This window comes from Vanellus vanellus (assembly GCF_965231255.1).
Source record: "Vanellus vanellus genome assembly, chromosome: 11".
In the NCBI taxonomy this organism is placed as follows: Eukaryota; Metazoa; Chordata; class Aves; order Charadriiformes; family Charadriidae; genus Vanellus; species Vanellus vanellus.
This window is the reverse complement of record NC_138916.1, coordinates 2,075,394-2,102,399: the sequence shown is the minus strand read 5'-3', so window position 1 is coordinate 2,102,399 and position 27,006 is coordinate 2,075,394. Positions and strand designations below refer to the sequence as shown.

At 43.5% G+C, this 27,006-nt stretch overlaps 1 protein-coding gene across 1 annotated transcript in view; it reads left to right on the top strand.

The window, feature by feature from the left end:
• Positions 1 to 1,893: 1,893 nt before the first annotated feature.
• The window catches only part of MYO9A (myosin IXA), a gene marked incomplete at its 3' end in the record, with an annotated part of 188,112 nt that continues 162,999 nt past the window's right edge, over positions 1,894 to 27,006 (top strand). The window contains exon 1 of the mRNA XM_082488802.1: positions 1,894 to 1,904. The remainder of the gene's footprint in view (positions 1,905 to 27,006) is intronic.

Here is a 27,006-nt window from a genome sequence, read left to right as displayed (position 1 = left end):
GAAGGGACAGAGAAGTTTTTGGCAGCTTCACTGACATCTTTGGAATGATCAAGAGTAAAAGGCCCCACGATTTAACTGCCAGACCATCCCCTTTTACTGGAAGTACAGTTTTCAGATGCCGTGTCAGCCCTCTTAGTAGTGGTGGTTGTTAATGGTAGCAAGATCAGACACAGAGCATCAATTTCTATTTATCAGCGTGAGCTACCAGCGCCTGAGTCTCCGTACTTATCTGTCTCCTAACAGAGCCACAGAGGAAATTCAATCAGAATTAAACAACTAAGCCAGAGAAGAAGCGTACTCGTCTACTCTTTTTGTTACATATAAGCAATCTCTTCATGGCCTATAGATTATAATTCCTGTATTATAGGAGAACAGAGCCTTTAAGGGTTCAATAGGCCCTGAGTGCTGGTCTCAGACGAAAACATTTGTAATTTCTGCATGCACAAACAATGCCCAAACCTTTCCATTCCCTACGAATTCCCCAAACCAGACACGTGCAGCTGCCCCACACAACCAAACTCCAGAACCCTGCTTTGTTTTGCAGCACCTCACGGGGCAGTAAACTAAAAGCCGGAGGAACTACGCCAAATGCTACTAAATCAAATGCGTTTTGCTCCCCAGGATGGAATTGACCAAAGCATTAGGTTTAACAGGAAAAAAAAAAAAACAAACCAGTGAGCTGAACGCCCAAGGACGAGAGATGCGACCGAGGCTCTCCCTGAAGTAACGATGGGAAACCCCTCGGCTCGGCTCATCGAAACGATGTTAAACCGGACCTCGATGGGTCGCGTCCACCGACTTTGAGAAAGAGTTTATTCAGAAGAGTAGCGGGAAGGTGCTGGGAAGGAATATCGTTTGCCTGAAAGACCTAAAGGTGGCAGGAATTCGGTCAGGAGAAGGAATTCGGTCAGCGGGACGGATGGGGGCTGCCGTTGCGCTGTGGTGCCTGGGCGCAGGAGCGATGTGCCGGACCCCCCAGCTTCTGCCGGTGCCGGTCGGGATCAGAGCACGCCAGCTGCCCCCCTCTGCGGGAAGAGCTCGCTCATCCCGCTGCGGCTTCTGAGGAAATAAATGAGAATTAAGGGGAGAGGAGAGGGCCCACCGAGGCCGGGGTCAGCATCAGGGTCAAGGCCTGGCCCGGGACCAGCCGCCAGCGCCGCTCCCTGCGAGCCCCCCCATACCCCTCAGGCCAAGCGGTGCCCGCGCAGCCCCGGCTCGACACCCAGTGCCGGTAACGCGGCTCTTACGTTTAACGATTTTCACCATTTTCCCTCTCAAAAGACGCCTTGAAGCCTCCGGGCCCAGTTGGGGCCGGTACTGATCGCCCCCCTCAAGGGCTGCGACCTGCAAGGCAACCACCGCCGGGGCCCTACCGACATCGCTGTTGTCATGGCAACACCCGCCGGGCCCTCCCCGCCGCCGCTCACCTGCCGCCTCATAGCCCGCTCGCCCTCCGCGGCGCCGGCACCGGCCGGTTGCTGCGCGCTGCCGTAAAGCTGCCAGCGCCGCGTCGTAACGACCCGGCTGCGCGCAGGCGCGGTGGGAGGTTTACCCCCCAACTCCCTCCCTGAAGGGGAGGTGGCTTGAGGAGGGGGCGTGGCGATGATGGGGCGTGGCGATGATGGGGGCGTGGCGATGATGGGGCGTGGCCTACCTCCCCCGCCCCACCCCGCCCCTCCCCGCGGCGGCGCGCGGGTGAGGGCGGCGCGCGCGGGCAGTCGGGCAGCGCCCGGGCGGCGGCGGGAGCGGGAGCGCCCGTTCCGCTCCCCCCCACCCCCCCCCGCCCCCTTCCCGCCTCCACCTCCACCTCCGTCCCCTCGGGATCCCCTCAGGGCAGTCGCCCCGTGCGGGGCTCCCGCCGCCCCTCTCCCCGGCAGCGGCGGGCGAGGGATGTCGACACTCAGGTGAGCGGCGGCGGAGCGGGGGCCTTCGGGGGTGTGTGTGTGTGTGTGTGTGTGTGTGTGTGTGTGAGGGGAGAGCGCGCGCACGGCTGTGGCGGCCCCCCCCCCCCCCCCCCCCCCCCGCCCCGCCGCCGCCTCAGCGTGAGGCGAGAGCGGAGCGTCGCCCGGTGCCGCCTTTGTTCGGCGGAGGAGGGCGAGTCCCTCCCGTGGCGTGGGGGTGTCGGCTGTCCCCGTGTCGTGCTCCCCCCCCCGCCGTGTTCCCGCAGCGCGTCCTGGGGGTGGTGGCGGCGGCAGGGCCGTGGCGGGGTTCGCCCCCACGCGTGACCGCTCGCTCCGGGGGGTGGGGGGGAGCGGCGGGCGGGGGCTGCCCCACGCGTGGGAGCCGGTTTTCCACCATCCCGTGCCCATACGCTGCCGTTTACACCCATTTTTGGGGTGGGTCGAACACGCGAGACGTGGGGGGGGGGGAACCCACCCATCTTTTACCTCCCTTAGCGTTTCTAGTGTCACCAGTGGGCCGGTGGCATCCCCGCAACACCCCCCACGCACACTCGTCCACGAGTGGGGAAACGGCCCCCACGATGGGCATTGCGACGGGACCGGGTGGCGGTTGGCGCCGTCGTCTTTGGCGAGCCCGTTACGCCGCTGAACGAGAGCATCGTTAACGATTCCCACCCCGTCTTAATGAGGTATTTCTGGTTTTTAACGCAGTGTTTGAACCCACGGCGGCTCACTCCCCGGCACGCTGGACCTTTATGGGAGCGCTGCTCCTCTGAAGGTTAAAACACTCGATATTTCTTTCTGGAATTTTCCTAAATGTAGCCAAAACCGGCCTTTGCTTTACCCACCCCAAAAAAATCCTCCGAGGTGACTCGCGGTAGGACCTGCCGTAAGTTCAGAGCCGGGCGTTTTGCCGCCCTTCTGCTTATAGATCAGCTTCCTCCTCCTCCATTTACATTTTCATATCCTGAAATCAAGCTGAGATTAATAAAGTTGGGAGCGTGAGCTCAGCAGAAATCATGGCTTTCACATCCCTTGCTGCAGCATGCGTTACCCTGCCCATCGGCGTATAAAAAAAAATAATCACGTAGCAGCAAAGGAAGGAGGAGAGCGCTGCTACGGGGAGAGAAAACAGCACGGTGTTTTGCTAAATTGATAACGAAGCGCTTTAATAAATTGCTTCGTAAATAGGTTATTAGTTGGGGAAATGGGTTTTTGGCCAGCTTGAGCATTATCCCGGCTCTTTTCCCAGGGGAGTGCTAGGACATGACAGGGGAATGTTGTCTTCTCGTCTCTCCTGAGGAGAGGCGCATGGATGCGGTGGTGATGGGCTGTGAAGGCTTAAGCCCAACCTTACCGAGCTGAGCTTAACCACGGGCGCCAGCGAGCTCTGGTTGGGGTCAGAGAGGCTGCATTATCGCCGAAGAGCATCTTCTCTTCAGCCTGTCCTCCCAGAGTCACGCGATAATTACAGTTTCCCCTACGTCTTTGAGCAAACTTGCCCGTTTCAGTGGTTTTTCTCTTTTTTTTTTTTGAACTTTTTTTTTAACTAAAATAAGAGGTTTTTCTTTGCATTGTTCCCTTATGAAGGCTTCCCCAGCCTTTGCTGTCACTCCTGGCTGTAACTTTTTCATCCCCAAGATCATTTTGGAAGCTGTCAGTCTGGCTGCTGACGGTAGGGAAGGTAATTCAGCAGCCCTGGCACGCAACTAATAAGCTTTTGTTTCCTGGTCTATCAATGATGATGCAACTTTTTATATTTATTTATTTATTGCAATCAGTACATAAATCAGGGTGGTTTTAGAGATGTTTCATCTTTATTAAAAGGCCTCTGGTCCATCAGTGGTGCCTCTGAAACAGCTGAAAAAAGGTTTGCTTGAATACCCTGATTCTCCTTTTTTTTTTTTTTTAAAGTATTAAAATGTAGGCTCAGCATTGCAGAGTATGCCTCAGTTATTTCTTCTGTGCCTCCGCAGCTACAGTTAAGATTTATAAAGTTCATGTTTTTGCCTTTTTTTTTTTTTTTTTTTTTTTGCGTGGAGAAGCTGCATTTTAAGTCTTGAAGGTATCAGGTGGCTGACATGACATCTGCTGTTGCGGTATCTTTTACAGACACCGGCACTTATATGTGTCACCTAAAAACTCAGAGTAGCAAACCTTTGGGATCTTTTGCGAGGGAAATCCAACCATCTAAGTGTTTTCTGCCTGGATTATTTTTATCTATCACAGTGATTTTAGCAAACATTCATCAAATTTGCAAGAAAACCTCTGAGAATGTGAAGCATCCGAGGTCAGGCACTTGGGAAACGTGAAACCTGAGGTTACCTGTGCAACCTTAATTTAGCTCGTTTCGAGGTAGGGCTGTAATAGAAATCCTAATCGCCCGTGTTTGCCGCTTGGTTTCTGGGAGGAGGGTGTCCAGCTCCAAATGGAAGAACAGATTGCTCCTCTGCATCGCCCTCAAGTCAACAGGGGGAGTACTGGGAGCACAGGGGTGGTGCTGGTCCCTCCACTGGTTTTGCAGCTTGGCACCACCGGGCAGCTGGCGAGGGGGACCAGGGTTCACCATTACAGCCTTGGGACCAAGCGCGCACCATGTAGTCCTGAAACCTTAAATACCTCGAGTCCAGTAAAACTGTGAGCGAATGTGATCCGAGAGCTTCTAAAGCCATTTGGAGTGGTTGTTTTTGGTGGGCGTAGCATGGCCATTTTCTGCCAAATTCTAGTTCTCACTCCAAACCTTTTTGGATATCCAAGCTCTTAGATATAATTCCTTTAAAAATATGTTTATTTGGGAGAAAACAAGGTCGTTGAGCCGCTTGAAGTGCCTTAGCTGGTCAAACTCGATTTCAGAAATTCCTGCGTCCTGTTGGTTTATAAATAAAATGGGATTGTGGTCCCTCTTGCATGCGAAATACTCGAGGAGTATGAAGGCAGGCCTGAGAAGAGCCGCCATCTGTGGGAAGGAACCCCACTGTTTTTAGACAGGTTGTTTTGCTGTCATGTCACCCTGAGGTTGAAGGCACGTTTGTTACGTACTTTATGAAGCTCCCAGCTTGGTCCTGGAGTCTGGCTCGCTGGGACAGGCTGGGTGCGGATTTCAGCTTTAGAAGATGGGGTTTGTTTTTTTTTTTTTGTGCTGAGCTTAAAAAGAGCATCTTATTTTTCTCAGGCTTGGGTCCTGCGTGCCTCTGTTTGCTTAACTTCCTCTTGAGTGAATGGGATTTCTCCCTTCTCTAAAAAGTAAACATCAGCATAAATATTTAAAGGATTGCCCCTTAAGTTGCAAATTTGAGACTTTCTCTAGCATTCCTTTGGACAAAAGCAGTATCTTCGGAGATTTTGGTTGTGTCTCGGTAGTTCCCTGCTCTGGGTAGAAGCTCGTTACTTGTTTGGGCTTCCTGCTGCAAAAATATTATGCCGTGTTTTCAGGTTGTTAGATGTCTGGGATTATCGGAAATCTTAGGTGTGGGTTTCTTGTTGAATTGTAAGGATGAAATGCTGCTGATGGAATGTCTATAGATCATCAAAATTGAGATTATTTGTGTGGTCCTTTATTTTTCTTTTACACAGGCCAAATTTTTCCATAGTCTTTGGGTATGTGTGTGAAGGCACAGGTGTTCAGGATTGAGACTGTATAAACTAAACATGTGAAACTCTTGCCAGATAATGGATAATAACAGGAAAAAAGGGAAATGGAATAGTCTTTGTTTTCTCTATGTGACTCTTTAATATTAAAATCTTGCTACTTTGGTTGGCAGGTGGAATGCCATGGTGTGATATATGTCTCATTGCATTGGTGTCTTAACTTCTGTATCTTAGGAATTGAACATTTAAAAGCAAATTCAACAAAACATATGTCCTCAGAATATGTAAAAATTCAGAAGGGAAGCATATTGAACAGTGATTTTTAGAATTCAACTCATTGTACGTGTTTTTAAAATATTATCAGGAGTTACGGCTCTGCTTGTCATCATGACGCAGGTACTTTTTCTCTGGGAAGGAATCCTATAGCAGGTACCTATGGAAAAATCTTATAGGTGAAGTGAGAACTGTATATCTTTGCCACAAATGCTTTTTATTTTAACAACCTCCCCATGATTTTAATGCTACCCAGTTGTGTATTGCTACTTGTAGGTTTGTTGTTTTTTCTTTCCATCGCTTTCCTCCAATGGAGGACTGTAGGATCATTTAGCTCAAAAGGGACCTCAGAAGATCACTCAGTCCAAAATCCTGCTCTGAGGACACTGGTTGTGATGTCAGACCGGGTTCCTTGTGGCTTTAGATGTCTCACATTGGTCTTCCATGCATGGTTTGCAGACGGCAAGATGAGAAGGGAAGGGGAGCATTTTGGGCTGTGTTGGGGGAAAGCATCCAAGGAGAAGAAGGTTATACATGATCTGTGGCAGCCCTTGTTTATGGACCACAGCCTTCTACCTGCAAGTGTGTTAAACTGCCACTCTATGCTGTATTTCCATCATTCCATTAAGCTGATCTAGTAGCAGGCTTCTGTTGAAAGAGGTTCTGACCTGCTTGAAGTTAATTTGGGAGGGGAACGGGGATAGTCCTTGTCGGGGTTGGTTTGCTGATAATCAGCCTGAAGTTGGCAAGTGGCCGGCCTTGCAGCATTTTGGTGGAAACTCCTTTGAGGTGAAATGGTCACCTGCCATTATTTTAGGCAAAAAGAAGTAACAAATAAATACCTCTAGATTTAAGGATTATCATTACTCCCCTGATTCCTTTTGGCCATTACAATCTCGCGTTCCAGGTTCTCTTCAGGCATGGGTGGGCATCCCTTTGGAGGGGGATGAGGCATCTCTTTCTTTCATAGGGTTCTCGTACACCTTTGGCTGTCCACACCATGCCAAGGCATGTCTTGGCACTGACTCTGTGAAATGAAGCCATGGGTCGGTGTTTCGGGCTCTGTTGGTGTTTCTTGTCAGCTTTTTTTAGGGTTTTGTTAAAAGCCTCTTGAAGAGATGGAGCTAGGTCTCCTGCCAATCCCACGGTCCCTCTAGGGAGATGAGTCTTAAGAGCAGAAAGCTGGTGGTGGGCTGGGGATGCCTAGGATACAGGCTGGGGTGCTCTTGGAGCTTTTGAGTTATGACTTTCCATCCTCCACTGGGAACATTGGTAAGGTCTGCTTGGTTGTAACCTCTTGCTGTTGATGTGAGATAAGCATGCAGGAAGGCTTAGCCAGCTGCATCTCATCCAAGCTCTTGTCTCGCACGGCTGCCGAGTTACTGCTTTTTTTACAGCTACGTGCCTGACTTAAAGCAAGACATGGAGGTAGCTCTGCTGTGGTCTTCCTTCATCTCTTCGTTGGGTTCTGGTGTGCATTTTAAGTGTCTCCTTCAGGTTCCAGAGAAGGTTTATGAAATCCCTGTGGCTGGTGAAGGTCCTTAGGAGTAGGCTGGCTGTAGGTGTAGGTTGGTCTAAAGTTGCCTGCATTGAGGGGACGACTGGATCAGGCCCTTTCAACCCTGGTGTCTGCAATGGCTCAAACTGGGTGGCTGTACTGCAGTGCTCAGCTTCTCTTAGAGAAATCATCTTGGTTTCCATCCTCCGTCTCAGGAATTGCTGCAGATATCTGGTAGGACCAGTGGGGAGGACTGCAGTGGTCTGCCCCACTTGGATATTGCATGCGGTAGCAGAGGAAAAATATGTCTTAAAATACACAAATTGTAATGCATGGAAATAGTGCATTTGCTGTGTAGTGGGCTGCTCTTCAATATTTTTACTTCTTGATAGTTAACTATCTGTTTAGGACCCAACAGTGCATACTGAATATGTGAATACTGATTTTTCTCCTGCTTTTATTTTGGTTACCACCTTTATTAATGTAAAAATAGCAAAAATATGTGGGTTTCTATGTCAGATTTGAATCTAACTTGCGGGTCTCTCCATCTTGAATCACTTCTGGTATCCTGCAAAATGACCTTGAAGCAGTGGCAGAATTACGCCTCCTTTGGATACCTGTTTAGGGTCTCTGCTTTTATCCATCAAACACTGGTAATCTGACAGCCTCTGCATTTTTTTTAATCAAAATTCTTATGACTGTCTTCTATTACTTGTAAAGCATGACCTTTAAAAAGGTATATGATCTATCACAGTTGAGTATTAATGAAAGTGGAATGTCCAGTCCATATAGATATATCTTTGAAAAAACTGAGCTTTAAAACCAGCGCAGACTATGAATGTTTTTGATAGCCCGCCAAGAATTCTTTTATTGTATTCGGCATCTACATGGTTGGTTTTGAGGGATAAACTTAAAACAAGTTAACTGAAAATATTTACTTTAGAATACTTCCGTAAATCTACTGTCTTTTCGTACTTGACATAAATACATAGACTGAAATAAAATTCTTAAAACCGTTGACATTTTTACTTTTACAGTACTTGTCTAAGAACTGTTAGGTTGGTTTGTGCTTGTTGGGTGCATAGGATAACGTCCCCTGGGAGGAATTAGTAAATGATTTAATTGTTAAGGAATGTGGTCCCATTAGGCAAAAATAAATAAATAATTGGATATAGTAGATCGTTAGAAACATCACACTCAATTACAACGATGTCAACCAGCTTTTTAAGATTTCAGAATAAGTAGTTTTTGGAAAAGAGAGTTTATGTTGGTAAATAACCCTTTTGGGGGCATCTTTGAGAAATGTAGGTGCAGGAGAGCCGGTCCATGCTCCTTAATTCACCGATTGCTCAGTAAATGGGGTATAATTATGTGGAGTTTTTTTGCTGCTGGTGGTGGTAAGGATGGCTGAACAACAACTGCTCGAAGAAGGGACTCAGACAGACATTGTTTCGAAGCAGAGCCACTGTTTCTTGTGCTTCTTTTCATCAGAAAATAAAGATACAGCCCTGCAGCGGGAAGGGTTTGCTGGAGAGAGGTGCAGTGGACAGGCAACTTGGTCTGGATTTGGGCCACCTCATTTGCAAACCTCTCGATGAGCAACAAGGGCACGAGCTACTCATTTTATCCTTCACGGGAAGACCGTTGCATAAATAATCTGTACAGGCAGGCGCTTGCATTTCAAGTCAGAAGAGCAGGCTCGTTCGCAGTGGCCATCGCCTTGGATAATCTTATCCGGAGGCGCTTCACCGTGCCTGGAAGGTAAGCGAGGAGATAGGAGGACAATGCAGAGCAGAGGTCAGGTTTGAGGTGCCTGCAGCAGATAATGAGGTATCTTAAAACTATTTCTAAACTACGAACAGAGTGAACTACGAAAAAGCAGGTATGATTTTATAAACAAACCCCACCTTTTCTGCTCACTGCGTAACTCCAGTGATTGCCAAGCGCATCTTCACTTGTCAAAGGACGGGATCCATTTCAAAGTGTAATTGCGCTTCTTCAAATACCTCTCTGATTTCACTGTGATCTGCAGTGATTTGATTAAGGAATTTATTAGTATTAATAAATATCAGCAGTTATAGTTCTTCTTGTAAGGCTGAAATGGTACCTCTAAGAAATGCCTTGCCAAGGAAGATGACTGAGCAGCAGTTGCCCATCGCTTGCGTGACCACGTTTGCTGTTGCTCTTCAGAAGAGGCATGGACTCATGTGCATTGCTTAAGACTTAAATCCTTTTTAATTATGGGAGGGGAGCTGCAGGCCTGCCTTCAAACAAATTGTTCCAGAGTTCAGCTGTGTTTTTTCTTTTCCCTCCGTTCATGTGATTTAAATACCAAATAGCCATTGCTATTCAGCTGCCGTGAGCAATACAGTAAATATGGGGCGGGGGAGAAGGGGGAGATAAAAATACATATATATATATAAAATAAATAAAGCACCTCCAGGAAATGGGGTAAGGATAGTGAAATAGAGAAAAAAGTGAGCCCCAAAGTCCATATCTGCGGTATTGAGAATTCATCCTCGCACCTTTTAAAAGTCTTTGCTGGAAAGAAATAAGATCTGGAAACTGAAATGGGGTGGGTGGATTGGGGGGGGACGATGACGGACAGACAGACGGATCTGCCTGAATATTCTCCTGTATTTTGTTCTTGTTTAAGGAACAGGTGAATCTCACCCGCAGCGGGCGCTGAATGGGTTTTTCGCAACAGTAGGGGTTTCCTCCTCTGGTTTACTTCTCTACGGTGCAGCTACTACTGCAGAGCTGCTGCTCGAATGCTGCTTTCATTTTGCTTTTGTCCAGGAAGATGTGAAACTTGAGGAGTAAAAGCTGAATGAGAGAAGTTTTATGCAGGTGGTGTCATCTAGTGAATGGCCCCGCTACGAGATCTCCAGTGCTAAATACAAACATGCATGCAAAACTCATTTGAAGACTCGGTTTAGAAGTAGCTCAATGTTGATATTCGTGATTCGGGCAGTGTGGTGGGGAGATTGCAGTCTTCTCTCTTGCGTTGTGTTTATTTTTAGTAAAAATGAAATCCTTGAGAGAATATCTCTTCTTTCAAGCAAAAAAAAAAAAAAATCTTGACATTAAAACCTGCAGACACAGATTTAAAATGTTTTAGTGCAGTTTTTCAGCGTTATAAGTTATTTTATACTTGAGCATGGACTGTCCTCTGCACCGAGAAAGGTTTCGGTGGTGTTTTTTTTTGTTTTTTTTTTCTTTGGTAGGACTGGATCAACTTTCTTTTCTGTTGTTTAGGTTTTCTGGGAGCATTAATCTACATACTTTTCTTTCAGGTATGCTCTTCAGGGGGTGGAGGGGACAAGTATTCAAAAAACTTGAACAATTTTCCTTAGGTGAAGGATCATTACAGGTTCAGGTGCTGCCCGTATTAGTGAGACTCCCGCCAGCTGCTGTTTGATTTTTCTAAACGTATAAACGTCAAAATTCCTGACCATTATGGAAGTATGTGTATTTCTGTGCTTCGGGGAGCTGTAGCTCTGAAATGCCAGGATAATTTTTAGCAAATGGATGCTGATGGGTTTGAAGACAAGACCTTCAGTCTCAGTTAATTAATCAAAAAATGCAACCATTTTGGTTTCTAAGCTCCATGCAACAAAAAAGTGTGGTGGGGTGCAAAATAATTGTAAAGCTGCAAAGTCAAGTGTGAAAGTTGAGCAGAAAATAGTGAGTTAGGGACTTGGTGCACGTCAATATCGTGCTTTGTAGACCTCAGGGTGCTTCTCCTGGTGGCTACCCTCTTCAGGAACAGCCTTTTGAGATGGATGCTCTGGGACCTTAGAGATGGGAGAAGCGAGGTGGAAGGAAATGAAGCTCAAAACTGACAAAAAAAAAATCTTCTGGTTTAGTTTTTGGTTTGTTGCCTTAGACTGTATTATTGTCCTTATGTGAAGACCAAGACAGAAGGTGCCATGGTGGCATGGAGGAGGTGGGTTAGGCCAGGTTAGACCTGCAGGTTTTGACATCACCATGTGTTTTTTCTGGCATCCCTGAGGACTTGTTGCTTGGTTCTGCACCTTCCAGTGCTCAGCAGCTCTGCAAACCCAAACCTAAACTGGTTTTGGGTTTATTTGTTGGTGTTTTTTTTGTTGTTGTTGACGTTTTGTGTTTTTTTTTTTTTCTTTGTTTTGTTTTCTTTTTTTCCCCAAGTACCTAAAAATAACCACAATTCTGGTCACCTGGTAGGACTCATAGCCTATTGTAGAAGCAAGTAGGGATGTAAATTTTCATTGGTGGCATTTGCTTGCTGATAAGACTATGTTTTGGTTTGTTTTTTTAAATGTATTTCTTTTCCCCATTCTCTAAATGCCTTCCAATTTCTCAAGAAACAAGGTGTGGGTCCTTCTGGTGCCGTAGCGCAGAACTGAATTATTCTTTGTTTCACGTATGCTGAGATATGCAGCAATGCAAGTCCCACCTCGGTGAGTTTAGCGTGGACAGCTCTGCAACTGTGTATTATTTTGAGGAAAAGAAATATTTTCGTTCCTGTTACAAAGTGTGCGCGAGGGTTTGGTGTTGCAGGTGAAATTTCCGATTGGGTTAGTTGCATCAGGCACTATAATGTGCCTGAAACTGTTTGTGGTTTGTTTTTGTTTTTTTTTTTAAAAAAAACTTTATTTTTGTCCTGAAGCAGTTAATGCTGCAGCGTATGTTGATTTTGGGGCAAAAACAATACGGAGGCAGTTGCTGTGGTCTGCAGGGTGTGGCTCGGAAAGGTCTTGTTTCTGATTCCCTTTGCTGGGCTGAGCTGGGAAGGGCTAATTATAGAGACAAACTGGGGAAGGAAGAGAACGGGGTCAATTAGAGCATCCAGCACAGTTTCCTTTAAATTAGTGGTTGGGCCGGATAGATTAAAAAAAAAAAAAACAACAACAACAACAAAAAAAAAAAACCCAAAACAAACCAAAAAACAACCAACAACCCAAACCCCCCAAAAAACAATAAAGAAGAATGGAGTGAGATTTCAAATGCTCTGACGTGGAGCAAGGTCAGCAGCTACAGTAGATGTTTTTCAGTTTTGGTTTGATTTAAGTAAAGAACATGTTGAATTAGTAGTTTTATTACCTGAATTGCCAAATTGAACTGAAAAGACAGAGGAGATATTACTATTGATTTTCCTCTTTGATATGTTTTTGAATAGTATAAGAGTTTGTGGTACTTAATGAAGCAAAGAAACGCCTTGCGTGTCCCCCCCCCCCCCCCCAACCATTGAGTAAAATGGTTTTTCTGTGAAAAAGGAACTGTACAATAATTGTAAGTTGTTTGCACTCAAGACGTTATATTATAATAAAAAGACTACTTTGACCCCTACGTCTTATGTAAATATAAAATGGCTTGACTTCGGATGTGTTTTATCTGTAGCTGGAGAGCAAACTGGGGCTAAACTTTATCTTAAGGCTGTCTTATGGGTTTAAAAGTTGTTGGTTGTTTTTTTTTTTTTCCTGGATTTGTATATGAACTAACTCGGATTAGAGGACAGAGTATTTAAAAAGGTAATGCAAAAGCAGTACGAGCTCCGCAGGTGTGGAAAGCAATAAACGCCTGTGCCAACTGGAATTCATGCAAGTCAGTAAAAAATCCCAAACCTTTTATGGTGCTCTTACCAGATGATCCTTTCAGTCCCTTAGCAGTCCCTTGTCTCAGTTGTTCTCCTTTTAGGAAAAAAAGCCTTGGTTGGCAGACCCCCCCCGTTTCTGCCGTGTATTTTTGCTTCTCCTTTGCCGGACCGCCTGCCTGGCAGCATGCAATTACCGAGAATTGCTGTGCAGAAATGGAGATGGCAGAGCAGGGAGAAAATTCCGAGTTTCATCTGTGCTTTTCAATCCAGATTGGCAAGTTCTTTCTGCCGGTGGCGTGACTCATCCCGGGCTTCCTCGCTGGAGGCCACTTCTGGCAGGGCATCAAAGGAGCAGCCCGTGCTTTCAAACCAGAGCTGAACCAGGACCTTCCTTGAGTGAAGGCTGTTTTTCTGGTCTTGGGATCTCTCGTTGTGCGGAAGATGGAGAGGTGCGTCCAAATCTTAAGGGAATTTGTGATAAACTCGATTAATTTATCCTGAGGGTGAGGAAAGGTTTCTTCTTGTTGGTTTGAGCAAGACGTGCTTGTCCAGAGGGTCTTGCCCAGCTGGGGATCAATGATACAACTAACAGAACAATTTTTACACTTTTTAGTTTCTTTTCTAGAGCTGGTATGTAGGGTTTTAGTGTGTCAGTTAGGAAATTCTTGGGCTTGGAAGGGAATTTGAAGTTCTATATTTCTTCAGGGTATAGGTAGAGGTGTGCTTTGCTCAGGGCTGTGATGCCAGCAGAGACTCCTGCCCTCCTCTCCTTTGTTCTCCTGCTAAAACTAACAATATAAATGCTTCTCCCTTGTTTTTTGTTAAATCATCTTTGGAAGGGTAATTTTTTTCATAAGCGTATTTACTTGGAGCAAGGAGTGCGAGCAGTTCCACCAGGAGGAGTTTAGGATGGTGCTTCCAGCAGGGAAAGACACAGCTGGACCTAGGAGAGGACATCGATCTGCAGCATATGTCACCAGTGACTTGATGCAAGAACCTCCTTGTTGTCAGCTCTACCCTTGTTTTTAAGGATTTTTTTCAACTGAAGTGCATTGTCAATGTTTTGTAGGTTTTTTTATATTATTTTATAAATGGTTTACAGTATTATATAGTATTTTTAGGCTTATTCTACTCGTTTGTTGTATTGCCTGTGTGCCCTAGTTACAGCCCCGGGTCTCTGGCAGAAGTTGCAAACAACTGCATTATTTGAGATGGATACATAGGGTCTACCAAGGAGGGTGACAAAAAACTGTAGGTTAACGTGGGGTCTTGGCACACCTACAGCCTTGGCTGTGGGGTATTTCTGTTCTGTAGGTGTCATGTAAGGGAGAGAAAAGCTTGAGGGAATATGAAAATGATGTATAAATATTTAGAGGCTGCCTCTTTCAAACGTGTGATGAGAGAGTCTTGGAAAACCATGAAAGTGGTATTTGTTTCTTTTTTTTTTTTTTTTTTCCTTAACGGGCTGGAAATGGAGATTGGCATCCTGAGCTGGCAGAGGAGTCAACCTCTTGATAGTGATCTTAAGTTATATACGAAAAAGAGCCTTAGAGGTACAGATAAAAAAGGCAAAGTTAATTCAGTAAGGATGTGTTAGGATGCAAGAGAAGAGCAACGCGGTCGTATAAAAATAATGATTTTTGCTGCAACGTCCTGGCAGGCTGGGGCAGGGTAAGGTTGCCTTTCCCCTGGTCAGAGGGAAGCTGCTCCACCAGCTCAGATAAGTGCCCGAGAAGGGAGTTTTACCTTTTTTTTTTTTTTTTTTTTTTTCTGTCTCTGTTGGATTCAGCCCCCTCAAATTTTATTTAGACAGTGACATTTTAAATACCGTATCACTCTGGGTCCTCTGTTGCTGCCACATCGCATACACGTTTCTCTCCTTCGCCCACCTCTTGGTTATTTCATGTGCATGACAGTCTGCAGTGCAGAGCTGTTATGGTTTTTGTATCACCTCCTTATTCTGCATCTATATTGTGCAATCCCTGGAGTTTTGGAGGGCTGCTGTAACACTTGTAAGTACATTTAAGCATTTTTTCTTATGTTTTTCAGCTGGTGTTAATGCACCAGTCTGTGCATTCCCACCTCTCTTTGTTGCACAACGTTTTGTGACAATTCAGGACATTTTGAAAACCAAAGTTCCTACTTCTTTTTTTGCAAAGTCATCAAAGCTTCACATTTTTAGTTCGGATTGTTTCCTGCAGAGCACAGAGTTGATTTTTCTCATGGCTCTGATCTGTCAGCACAACTGTTGAGCAACTGAAATTTCACTGCACTGCTGAGTTCTTTTTGGCTATTCGGTTTTTAAATTAGTCCTTTTGGTGAGAACACCTGATTGCAAGGTATTGTGGTCTGCGAGGTGCTCGATATATCTTAAACTAAGTCGTCTCTATTTCAAATTAAGATTTTACATGGTCACCTTTAGGTAGTTACATGTGAAAACTGTACCGGAGTGTGGAAAGTGGTTTTCTATGCTGGAGAAGGTAATTCTTTGTTAGGTCTGTCTTCATGATTTTGATAGTCTTATTTAATTTTGCATGGGTTTAGATTTCTGATCATGCTCAGTGCTGCAAATGATCTAATTTTTTTTTTTTTCCCCTTCTACAGCATGCTTAGCCTAGTCACGATGCTATACCCAGCTTTAATTTTCTGTTTCCTATGATTCTCGGTTAACCCTCTTTTCAGGAAATTAGTGGCTTCCTGCAAACTATTTGTAGTTGCTGTTGGCCAAGAGAAGCAAGGTGATGTCTATGCAATGAAATATGATGAAGCTTTTGGGAAGATTAGTTTGGAGGTACTGGGGTGTTTGGGGTTGGGTGTGTTTTTTTTGTTTGTTTTTTTTTTTTTTTTTTTTTAAATTCACTTCAGGCGTTGTCGAGGTGAAAACCCACAGCAGCGGCACTTGCATTAATCTTATTTACTGGTGTTTGAAGAATATATGATGCTATTGTCTGTTCCTTCATACGTGAAATCTAATCTCTGTTTGAATTAGCCTTTGTAATAAGGCTCCCGCTTGATAAGAGAGTAGACAAATATTAGGACGTTGCCACCAAGAGCTTTATCCTGCACCGAGATAAAGCGGTTGAGCTTGAACGTAGGTTATTTATGCACAGAAAACAAACTTATCAGCATTCCTGAATTACCCCTGTTGCAAAGAGTGGCCGCTCCTGCCCCCGAACAAAGCCGGATTTAGCTAGCTGACTTCTTCCCTATCACAGCAATAAAATATTCTCCCATTTTTCCACACGGAAGGTATTTCTGGTGCTGCCTACGGCATGAACGCAGAAAATGCATAAAGAATCTGGTGTCTGTGGGCAGCTCCCGCGTCAGCCCAGGGCTTCCAGTGCCGCGGCTGAAATATGTGCAGCCTGTTCCTTCGGTGCCTACACAGTCCGGCGACCTGGCGAGGAGGAGGAGGATGACGGGGCAAGAAGCAGATTGTTGCCATTGCAAATAAAACCATTCCTCTGTCCTGCTCCGGAGCGGAGGGATCCCGGAGGTCGAACATCTTCTGCCGTGGAATGTAACGAGCGAGTCGAGCTGCACCGAGCCTCAGAACTTGAGCAAGACATGGTATTGGTGTCAGAAGGTGGCTGGTGGTGTAGGGTTGGTGACTGTTACTTATTTACTTCTGTTCAGGCATGGCAAGTGTAGGCACAAGGGAAAATAAAAATCATGTTAAATTAGGTACTTCTAAAGTGCCTTTATGACTTTACAGGGTGCTGGCGGTGGTGATGTGGATTTTTTGGCTTTTTTGGGGGGAAAGTGGGGAGAGAAAATTGCTTCCAGAGGTGATCCTGCAGCTGATAAGAAAGGTAGCACTAGGGTAGAGATGGCAGTCATTAGAGACAGAGGATGGTTTTTTTTCTGTCCTTATGCAAAATTCTTGTTGCAGGGGTATCCTTTGTGAAATAACACCAGGACACCCCTTGGAAAGCACCTCCTTGTTGGTTCTTGTAAACCATAGCAAGCCAGCCCATGAAATGGCCATGCTGAAGATGAAATTAAGCTGAAAAAACCTTTGAAATTTTTCATCATGTTATGGGAGATGAAGTAAACCATTCTCACTTCATCATACTTCTATGTAAACTCATTAGCTAACTTTCTCTGCTTTATATTTCTCCTAATTCATATTTTAAATGCCTTAATGCCATCATTTGGTGGCTTTGATATTCATCTGATTTATTTGTTCTTTGCGTTGGCAAATAATGGTGCTTCGATTTGCTGTGGTTGTGGTGCAGAGCGAAGGGACCTGCAAAACCTCGGGGACGTAAGGGGGTACCGAAAGAGATGGGAGTGGAATATAGCAGACTGCAGTTGACAAAATCAGTAACCAGATCAGTGTGTTGGAGTCAAGTTGCATGATATACAAAGTAGTCATCTACTAAAGTAATTTCAGTGGAGGTAATTCAAAATTCAACTTGAACAGGTCATAAAATATCCATACATTAATTTTGAAGCTTCTGTGTGTCTGGGTCTTGCTTGGTTTTCCTCTCATTCGTGCTCTTGCGGACACTTGCCAGCAGATCTCATGGGGTTTAAACTTCCTAACATCATCTGATTGGTCTTGGTCTAGTAATCTTCTGCCTGTGTCATCTACCTTAAAACTGAACCGGTGACCAGAGTCCTCAGGCATGGAGAAGACAGACAAGCTGATGCATGTGTTACTTTGGAAATTTCCCCAAACCTCTGCATCTCTTGCTTTGTAGGCCTCTCAGCTTAATGGGATTTCTGGTGGTTGGTGTGATGGGCCTCCACTTGGCTTATTTGGAGGGAGTCAACCCCTTTTCTACCTGCCTGATCCAAAGCCAGAGTCATGCTATGGACATGTTCAGGCAGAGTTTTGGCCAGTTGCTTTTACTGTTGGCACATCAAATGTAAAACAATACTTGCCATCCCTAGAAATGTTTTCAGTTGACTAGTTGACTGGCTCCATGGTAAGCCCACCTCAAGTTTGACTTTCCTCATTTCCAATCACAGAAAGCAGTGACCGGATGACCTCAGGGAAGGAGCATAGCAGAGGATGTTACCTCCTCTGCAGGAACGTGCTGTCCCCCTTGCTGTAGTTGGCTTGATCCAGTGCTTCTCATCTGCTTTAGTGAAAAAACAGCTGGTTTAACTTTTTCTAGTGAAGATGGACACTTTTTCACCCAAAAAACCCCAAAGCTGGCAAGCTAGTAAGAGTCAACCCAGAATGAGATGTCATCCATTGCATACTCACATGCAGGGCTGTGGCAAGGACCTGCTGGGATCCAGATTATTTGTTCATAAAAAAAAAATATTAGAAGCGTGTCTTCCATGGCTGCTCATTGAAGAAGCCTTTTTTTGATTTATGTTCTTGCATCTTTTGCATCTGAGATGAAAACCAGCATGGCTAAATGATGAGGTTCAGGGTAATACGAGCCAAACAGATGCACTTCAGAAAATGAAATTTCAATCTTGGGTTTACTTAGCTCATTTCCTAGTGTCATTACATTATCCGGATGATGAATGTGCTTTAGTTGTGCGATCCTACACTGAATATATTTTTAAACATTTTTTTCACGCTCCCTTCTGTTGATCTCATCACATAGCCAAGTTAATAGATTTGAGGCAGTTTGATTTCCATACCATATGTTCTCTAAGGCGTTTTGGGGGGATAATTATGCTTATATATTTTACTTTACCATATGATGCCAGTATGTACTCTGTTTTTCAGGTAACAGAGGTAGGCATGCGTGTTCTCAGAGGAGCTCTGAGGTGACTTGTGTTTTCTGAAGGTGCCATCTCCCATTGTCTTTTAGAGGAGCCAGGAAGGATGACACCTTGGATGTGAGGACAAGGAGATCATGCAGTCACTCTGGAAGTGTTTATTAGACTTATTTAACCCCCTCAGCCTGCTAGTGGGGTGTTTCCTTGAAGAGCAGCTTCTAAACCAGTATTTCTATAACGTTGGTTATTGGGGAAGGTAGGAGCTCATGCCGTAGCTCTAAGTATTACAGTGAATTTAAAGGATCGAGGCAAAGCGGGACCTTTCCTGCTTAAATCACCATAGCTAACTGTAAATGCAAATTAGCAAACTGAATTATGTACTCGGAGAAAGCCCAATCTCTTTTGGGAAGGATATGGCTTTTTTTTCCTATCTAACAAATTGTGATGGGTGCCTGAAGAATAAACTCTGCTGCAATTACAAGCTGCTGCTGAGGCTTCATTAATTTACCTAAATCGCTGGAGCAGTGTATTGAAGTTGACAAATTTAACAGCATCTGGATGGTACTAAGCACATGGAAACTTTCTTTCTTTGAACAAATATAGTAGTTTGTTTAAGGTGGTTTGTTTTAGAGGTGAACAGGTTGTCCTTAGAATAAAGGTGTGACTAAAGTTTGGAGGAAAAAATATTTGGTTGCATTATTTGGTAATTTAGGCTGGCAAATTTTCTCTTCCTTGCGGGTTTGTTTTTTTATATATGATTTTTCTATGATGAATGGAGCCTGACAGAATTGAAACAGAATGCCAGTTTGGAGTTTTTTATTGTTTAGAGAAGTTGGTATTTGCTCAGTTAAACTTTTAACTTGACAAAATATTGCAGAGAGGATGCTTATTTTCCCATAGCAGACTTATTTTTACTGCTTTGGTTGAAATTAATGTCCTTTAATATAAATGCTGAAGTTATGGTCCTAGTAGAGAAGAAATCTTGAAACGTTATGAATATACAGCTGCTAATAACTGGTGTTAGAAAGTAAATAGAGCAATTAAAGAGAGATTGGTATATAATCACTGGGACCGACTTTATTCTGTCAAATCCATTGCTGTATTTTAGGTTATTGAAGCAGGAACCTCTACCCAGTTGGTATCAGGACTGTGGCTGGGATCTAAGTGATACAGGGATAAAGGTGATAAGGGAAACTGTCAAGGAGGAATGTGAATGGGTTAGTTTATAAAATCGGGGAATCCCTTTAGTGGTAGCGGTTTGGAAGATGGAGATGCAGGAGGTACTTTCCTCATGAAAATCAAGAGAGCCTGGGGTGACAGCTGGTGGCGGAGGAATCCCAAACCAGCAGGTTATGGAGTAAAAAAAAAGTCCCCAAAGCTCTGTTTTAGAGAAATATGTTTAAAAAAAGGCAACAACAAAAAGCTCACATTCTTGTAAAAACTCTCTTTCAATCTCAGTTCTTTAAAGGTTAGGGTTAAGGATGCTTGTTTAAGTCAATTGCTGATGAGTTTCACCACAGACTTGATTGGAAAGGTTCAAGGAAAGTGGAAAATCCATGAGGCTCAATGTAAAGTTGATGAGGACAACCAAGATTACAACAAATGGGTTCCCATGTGTCTGTCAGACCCAAATACTAACAGCTGAAAAAACATCGATGCCCTTAAATGTCCATGAAACTTTAGATTACTTTCTGTCTGCAGCCAAGATATAGATAACCAGCTTCAGATTATCATCTTTAAGATGCATTTTTCTGTAGAAAGTGAGTTTTGGGCTGAGGACGAAAAGAGAGGAAACAGGTTTTCTATCCTGAAAAGCCATACAAATCTCAAGTTTCTGATCTAAATCGTGGCCTGTGATTCCTGTGCATGTGATATACATGGACTTGATATATCAGGGACAGCATTTTTTAGGGGGGACACATGAGGACGGGACTGTTACGAACAGAAAGAACTTTTCGTATCATCTTATCTCTCTCTGTCAAAAAAAAATACAGTGTGTAAATGTCAGTGACAGTAAAGAAATAAGGAGATCTATTTCGGTCCTCTCTGAACAGTGCCCGTTGATTAGCAATAACTTGGCATTCATCCAGTCAGCTGAGTCCTAAAAACCTTTCTGTGCGAGATCAATGTATCTCATAATTTCCTTTTTGGTGCATTTTTAATTTTTCCTTAGTGTATTTTTAAATTTGCAGGAGTGACACAGCTACACCTTTTTCTGACCGCGTTCGTGCTGGCAGCTAATCTTGGGAGCTCTTAGTGCGTCGGACAAGTGCGGTGTCTTCATGTGCCTGATGAGAACTGAGAGGTAGCATCTGCTCCGGGATGGACCCGTTATCGCTGCAGGGTGATGGTAGAGAGGACGGCTTGTTGTACGTCATGGCCCAGGGCAGCTGCCTGTTGAGGCCAGTGCCGCTGTCCTAACGTTTCTAATTGTGCTAGTGAAATGGAGTGCAAATAACTGCAAAAACCAATAGGTTAAATCTTCTGATTTTTTTTTTTATTATTATTTTATTTTATTGCTGGACCTTCTCTTCATCCCCGCCCCCCTCCCCTTTCATAATGACCTTGCTTTGCCTCCAGCAAGAAAATTGAACTAATTTTGTTGACTTGTCTTTTTAAATACTCGTTATTGGATTTACCTGACCTCTTTTTCTGATGTGGAGAGTTGCACTGGCCTTGTGCCAGCTGAATAATTCGTAGTAATCTGAACATGTTCGGTTAAAATCCTTTATGGTCCCCCCTTCTGCTTTAAATAAAACAATTTTCATGAAACCTCTAGGTATGATGATTTAGTTGGGCGGATGAGCATTTTGAAATAAATCCTTTAAGTATGAAAAAGATAGAAAAGATGCAGGCACAAGACTGAAAAAATTTCAGCTGAAATATTTGCAATGTTACTGAATATTAATAAAAAAATTAATAACTTGAGAAAAGTAAATGGTGTCACTTTTTTAGGTGGGATCTTGGAAGGTGTTTTTTGCATTGAGGTCTGGTGCTTTAGGGAGAGGCTTGTGATTTTACATCATATTTTAAAGTGGCAAGAAGTATGGTTTCTCTTTTATGACTGCTGTTTGATTCCTGAAAATCAGGTTCTAGTATCAGGGAAAATGCCGTATATTTTCTAGGTGATGATGTTCTTGTGAAAAACCAGTTAGATCTGGATATCGTGGAGTGCCTGTAGTTCCCATCTCAGTTGTCCTTCATGTAAGTAAAAGGTGGAAATGAAACCAGCTGTGTTATCTGAGCCTCTTCGACTATAATCAGCATTGCATTTCAGTTTCTTCAGATAACACACGTCCGACCTTGGCTGCGTCCTGTCCCCTTCCAAGGACAGGGATGCCGGGCTGGTGGTGTGTTCTCTCTTAAATACAGGTCCTGCTCTGCGTCCGCTCCAGGGTGCGAGGCTGGGGAGGGTATGCCGGGATGGAGAGATGCACAGTGGTCCTTGCTTGGTTTTGGGTGGACTCATGGTCTTAGCAAAGCCTACTGTGCGCTCGCGCTTCTCATTGCTCTGCACTGGTGTTCAATATACCTGATATAACATTAAGAGTTAGGGCACTGTTTTGGAAACTGTGGTCCGCTTGTGGAGATAATCTGTTTATAGGGGTCGGATCAAATGAAAGGTCCCCTACAGAAACAGGTCAATGCTAAGAGGACCTTGCTTGCTGTAACAAGCCCTTCTCCTAGGACATTTGGAGATAGAAAACAAGGCCTAAAAACCATTTCAAGCTTATGGGAGCTACTTGGTTGCTCTCTAATTTAAAAGTCATAATAATAAGTAAAAGCAAAAAGCTTCAAGAAACTTAGGGATTATGTTTATAATGAATTCTTCACTGCAGATTTGTTAAATGCAGGAGTGTCTTTTTCTGTTACTGATGGTATCTTTATAGTAGCAAAGCAAGTATCTAAAATACACTGCTAATATTCTTTAGAAAAGAAGAGGCTTAAAACCCATATGTACTGCAGGTTTTGGAGGGATGTCTGTATTTCATCTCCTGTGTCAAGTAGAATTGATGGTGTTCTGTACTGAGATATGGAGATCGCTGTATGTTTTGTGGGGAAGAGGCACCTCTGGTTCCCCTTGAACGTGGTAAAGAAAAATTGGAAGAGGCAGGTCGGCATGTGGTGGAAAGTAAAAGGTGATTTGGCCTGATGACTTTCTCTGGGAATCACCCTGCGATTGAAGCTAACAGTCCTTTGAATAATTAGAAGAATCATCTTAGAAATGTTCAAACCCAAAATATCCTAGGGGAGGCTTTAGATTTATAGGAGGTTTCAAAGAAAACGAATACACGCAGTGGAAGGGAGGTTTTTCTCGTATTGCATTTGGTACCCTATGTCAGGATAAGTGTGATTATCCGCTGACTGCAATTAGGGCAAACGCTGTCACCGGAGCTGCTTTGTGAGCTGCCCTGCGGTATATGCACGAACAGATGTTGAAGAAACAGCTTTGCAGACCTGGCTTAAATTTCTCCCCATGATGTTTCTACTTCGGATGTGGAATTATCTTTGAGATGTTTAATACTTTGCTGCTGCAATCTCTGTCATCTAATTTCTTAAACTGTCTGAGGATGCTTGACCTCTATGGGTGCAGACTGCCTGAGCTGTGTGCTGGAGGACCATTTGTTTTCCATTTGTTTTAATCTTTCCTTTTTGAAGATGGACCAGATCAAAATTTCTTTTTCATAGCGGTGCTCTATCCTAATGAAAAATCATACCTGCCAATGGAAAAAAAAAGTGGGAAGCTCACCCCCCACCTCTTATTCTGGATGGAAAAATAGTCCTTCTAAAGACAAGGGAGGACATGTGGAAGTACAAGGCACTCTGGACGGAAGAGAAAAAGCAAATACATTGTGCTAGTTTGGATTGAATGTGCTCGGTTTTAATTTGTGCCTGCTGAAGCATTGAAATCATTCCACTGCCAGTCTTCTGAATATTTCTATTTTTGATGCTTGATCTCCAAAGAAACCAGATCTCCAACCTCCAGACGAGATGGGTTTTTTTCAGAGAATATAATGAGATTCAGGCTGTTATCTCGATTGGCTTAATTCTTACTTTATTGGACTAATATAGTGATTTAAAAAAAAAAAATATGTTCCAGAATGTGCTTTTGAATTTTATTTGCTCAACAGCTACATTCCTCTGCTACCTTATTTTGTGTCAAGCTCTAGCTTGACCAGTTAAGGTGGAAGCTGTTACCCAAGTGCAAGAATGAAATTGTGATCCGAACTGCTATGTTGCTCTAGCTTTTGCCCAAAGCTGGGAAGATTCAAACAAAATGCAAAGTCCATGTATGTCTTTGCCCCCCGTGACATCTTATTCCTTGCCTGTAGGTGCTGCTTGTCCTGCTTCGTGTTGGGTGGCTGTATGGCATTACCCGCTTGCCAGATTTGGAAATCAGGCTGCTTTCTACCTAATACTTATCGGTGATGTACAGCTAGCAAAAGGTGTATGAACCCCCATAAACCAGCTTTAAATAACCCAGAGAATAGCAGAGCTGCCCAAAAATACGTGGTTATTACAGAAGTGTGCTGCGTCACAGCATCTGCTGTAGATCCTTGATCGTTTACTGCTTGTTTAATTTTAAAAATCTGAATTATGGCATCCCTAATGGATGCATTGATTCCCTGGCACCAGTCACCAAATGTCACTGAATTTCTGCAGGCTGTGATCAGCGTATCTGCTCCATCAAGAAAAGCAATAACTTGATAACCTTAAGGAGAAGCTGACTGTAGCTCTACCAGGGCTTGTAGTTCCCATAGACCTGTTAAAAGGTCCAGTCCCCACTGGTCAACGTTTGTCTTTTATGCATGTTGTGTTTGGATGCTCACACTGATCTCTCGCTGGCCATCGCTAGCACCGTGCCTGTGAAAACAAACGGCGTACCCTTGTAGGAAGTTTTCCTTTTGCTGCTATTTTTTTCTTTTTTTTTAAGAAAGTGATCTTTTCTATGATATTCCAATGTTTGTTTTAACTGAGCAAATAAAAAGTAGGTCTTGGTAAGAGTACCTCCCGTCTTGCAGAAGATAGCAACCTAGTTAGTTAGTTAATTAGTGTCTCACATCCAGTTTTTTTTTTCAAAATGCAGCTTGACTTCCTTCTGTATTTTTGCTCCTAGATGAGCAGTGGAGGTGGAAACTTTTTCCACATTGCCATACCGTGCCTCTGTTTATTAAAAGGATCTCTAATTCCCCAAAATAACGTCATCCCCATGGTCCATCCTGTTCTTGCCTTCTCTGTTAAAGATGTTGAGAGTGATGCCAGGATAGCATTAGTTTTCTTACTCCTTCAAATGAAATCCACAGCTTATTTTGGGTATATCATGAACAATTAAAGTAGTTGTCGATTGCAGCTCTGTGTCCTCGTGAGAGCTGCAGCTACAGAATTCAGAAACAAAAATTTGGGAAAAAAACAAGATTTGCATAAGAAGTTTTGCCCCTGTTAGCCATAAGTGGACAAAAGAACAAGCTGCGGTGTGGAGATCCGTGCTAAAAGTACTAGCTGTGCTAACAGTGGTGGAATATCTAATATATAATATAGGTGGTTTTTTAAACAAGTTGTCCCTTCAGTTTTAAAATATCAATACCAATTAGTGAAACAGCTGCCTTGAAATACTTCAATGACATGCATTATTAAATATTTGGATCGTTTCCCCCTTTGTTTTTTTGTGCTTTTCTTTTTGATATTCATGTTTTCAAAGAACTACAAAGCTTGTGTTTTCAGGTAGCTGACAATAACTATTTTTAGTGAAGCTGTCATCTATAATTCAAGGGATTATTCAGTACTTCTTGGATTGTAAGAAGGCTTTTGTTTTTGGTTTCATGTCCTGATACATTCAGAGCACTCTTCTTTGAGTTTAAAAGCCACTCTTGTGTTGCGGCACTTGCCTGACAGCTTAATTTTGAGATTGAATATATTCTTTTGTGGTTAGTTTAAATGCAGCATCCTATTTGTGCCCTTGCTTGTAAATTATCATAATCTATGGGATGAATATTTTTTATAAATATGGCCTTTAGAGGAAAAAAACAATTTTTTTTTTTTTTTTTTCATAAACCAAGTTGCTGGAAGTCTTGCTTAAAATATGACTCATTCTGTTTGGTGTTTGTTTTATTTGTTTGGGTTTTTTTTTTTTTGGTAAGGTAACTAAGCAGATCTGGCAGTACAGTTTTAATATTCTTTTCTCTTTTGTCTTTGGTGGCACATTTCTGAATGCTTTAAGATCCATTCTTTGTGCTAGCTAGGCTATCTATAGAGCGTATAGGTTGCTACCAGCTATGCATTGACTTGCAGTCTGTGGATAACGGGATCGGGTACCCAGCACCTGCATGGACTGGGGAGCAGAAGGATGCTTTCAGGTTGGTGCAACAAGCTTTTGTGTAGTTCTGCACTGAAAAGAAACGCTAATTTTGTGGGATTAAGTGCTTAGTTTAAAGAGTGGAAGCTACCTGCATGGTCTGGCTGTACAGATCAAATTTCTACAATAGTTAAGTGATGCACTAAGCTGTTTCAGACGCTGAACTTCAAGAGGAGACGGGTAACACATGGCATCATCTCCTACTTAATATGAACATAAATCTAGTCATGAGCAGCTGCTTTTTTTTTTTTTTTTTCCAGCGAGGCTGCAGTTATTGCTGCTGAGGGCTGACTTTCATTTATTGCAGCAAAGATGATTCTCTTTGGGGAAATGATTTCATCTGCAGACGGAAAACGGGAAGGAGGTGCAAGCAGAAGTGACAAACCGGAGGACAAAACTTGCCTGCAATTTGCAGTTAGTTGAAGGTCTCCTTCATTTAAAAAGAATTTTAAAAGAACAAGGATGGGCTTGTGTGGAAGCCTTGGCAATTTCTGTTTCAGAAATAAGAGTTATAGCAGAAGAAACCACATCTGGCAGACGCCAGCAGCTGCAGGGGTAGGTGCACATGGTACTATAAGAATATGGACTTCCAAAATGATTCCCCTTCAGACGCTTGAGGAAAGCTGAATTGTAGTGTCGCTTAAAGAATACGAGAGCAGAAAAATTGGAGCATTAGCTATTTCAACTCTCATTCATGAAAAGGTATGCTTTACCTAAAATGTTAAAAAATGGTATTTGGCTTCTGACCAGGCAGAGTTGCTTTTTATCATTCATTTTAGTCCTGAGGAGTATATATCCTATCAGAGGAAAGTTGGAAACATCTTTTTGGCAGAAAAGTAATCTTAGGGTTTTGAGCTGATGGGTCGCCGGGAGCAGGCAGGTAATAATTTTTGTGAAATTTCATAAGTTTGCGTTGGGACACTGGAAAATCTTATTTGAAGCGAATTGTGCCAAAAAGAGTTTTCTGTGAGAAAGCTTTAAAATCATCCTTTTCTTGCTATCAGTTGCTGTCCATAATCCTCCATAAAATGAGGAAAGAGAGAACATCAGTATCAACATTATCATATCTTCTCCTAGCACTACTGCACTTAGATTTGACTTTTTACCTAAGCTGTATTAACTTCTT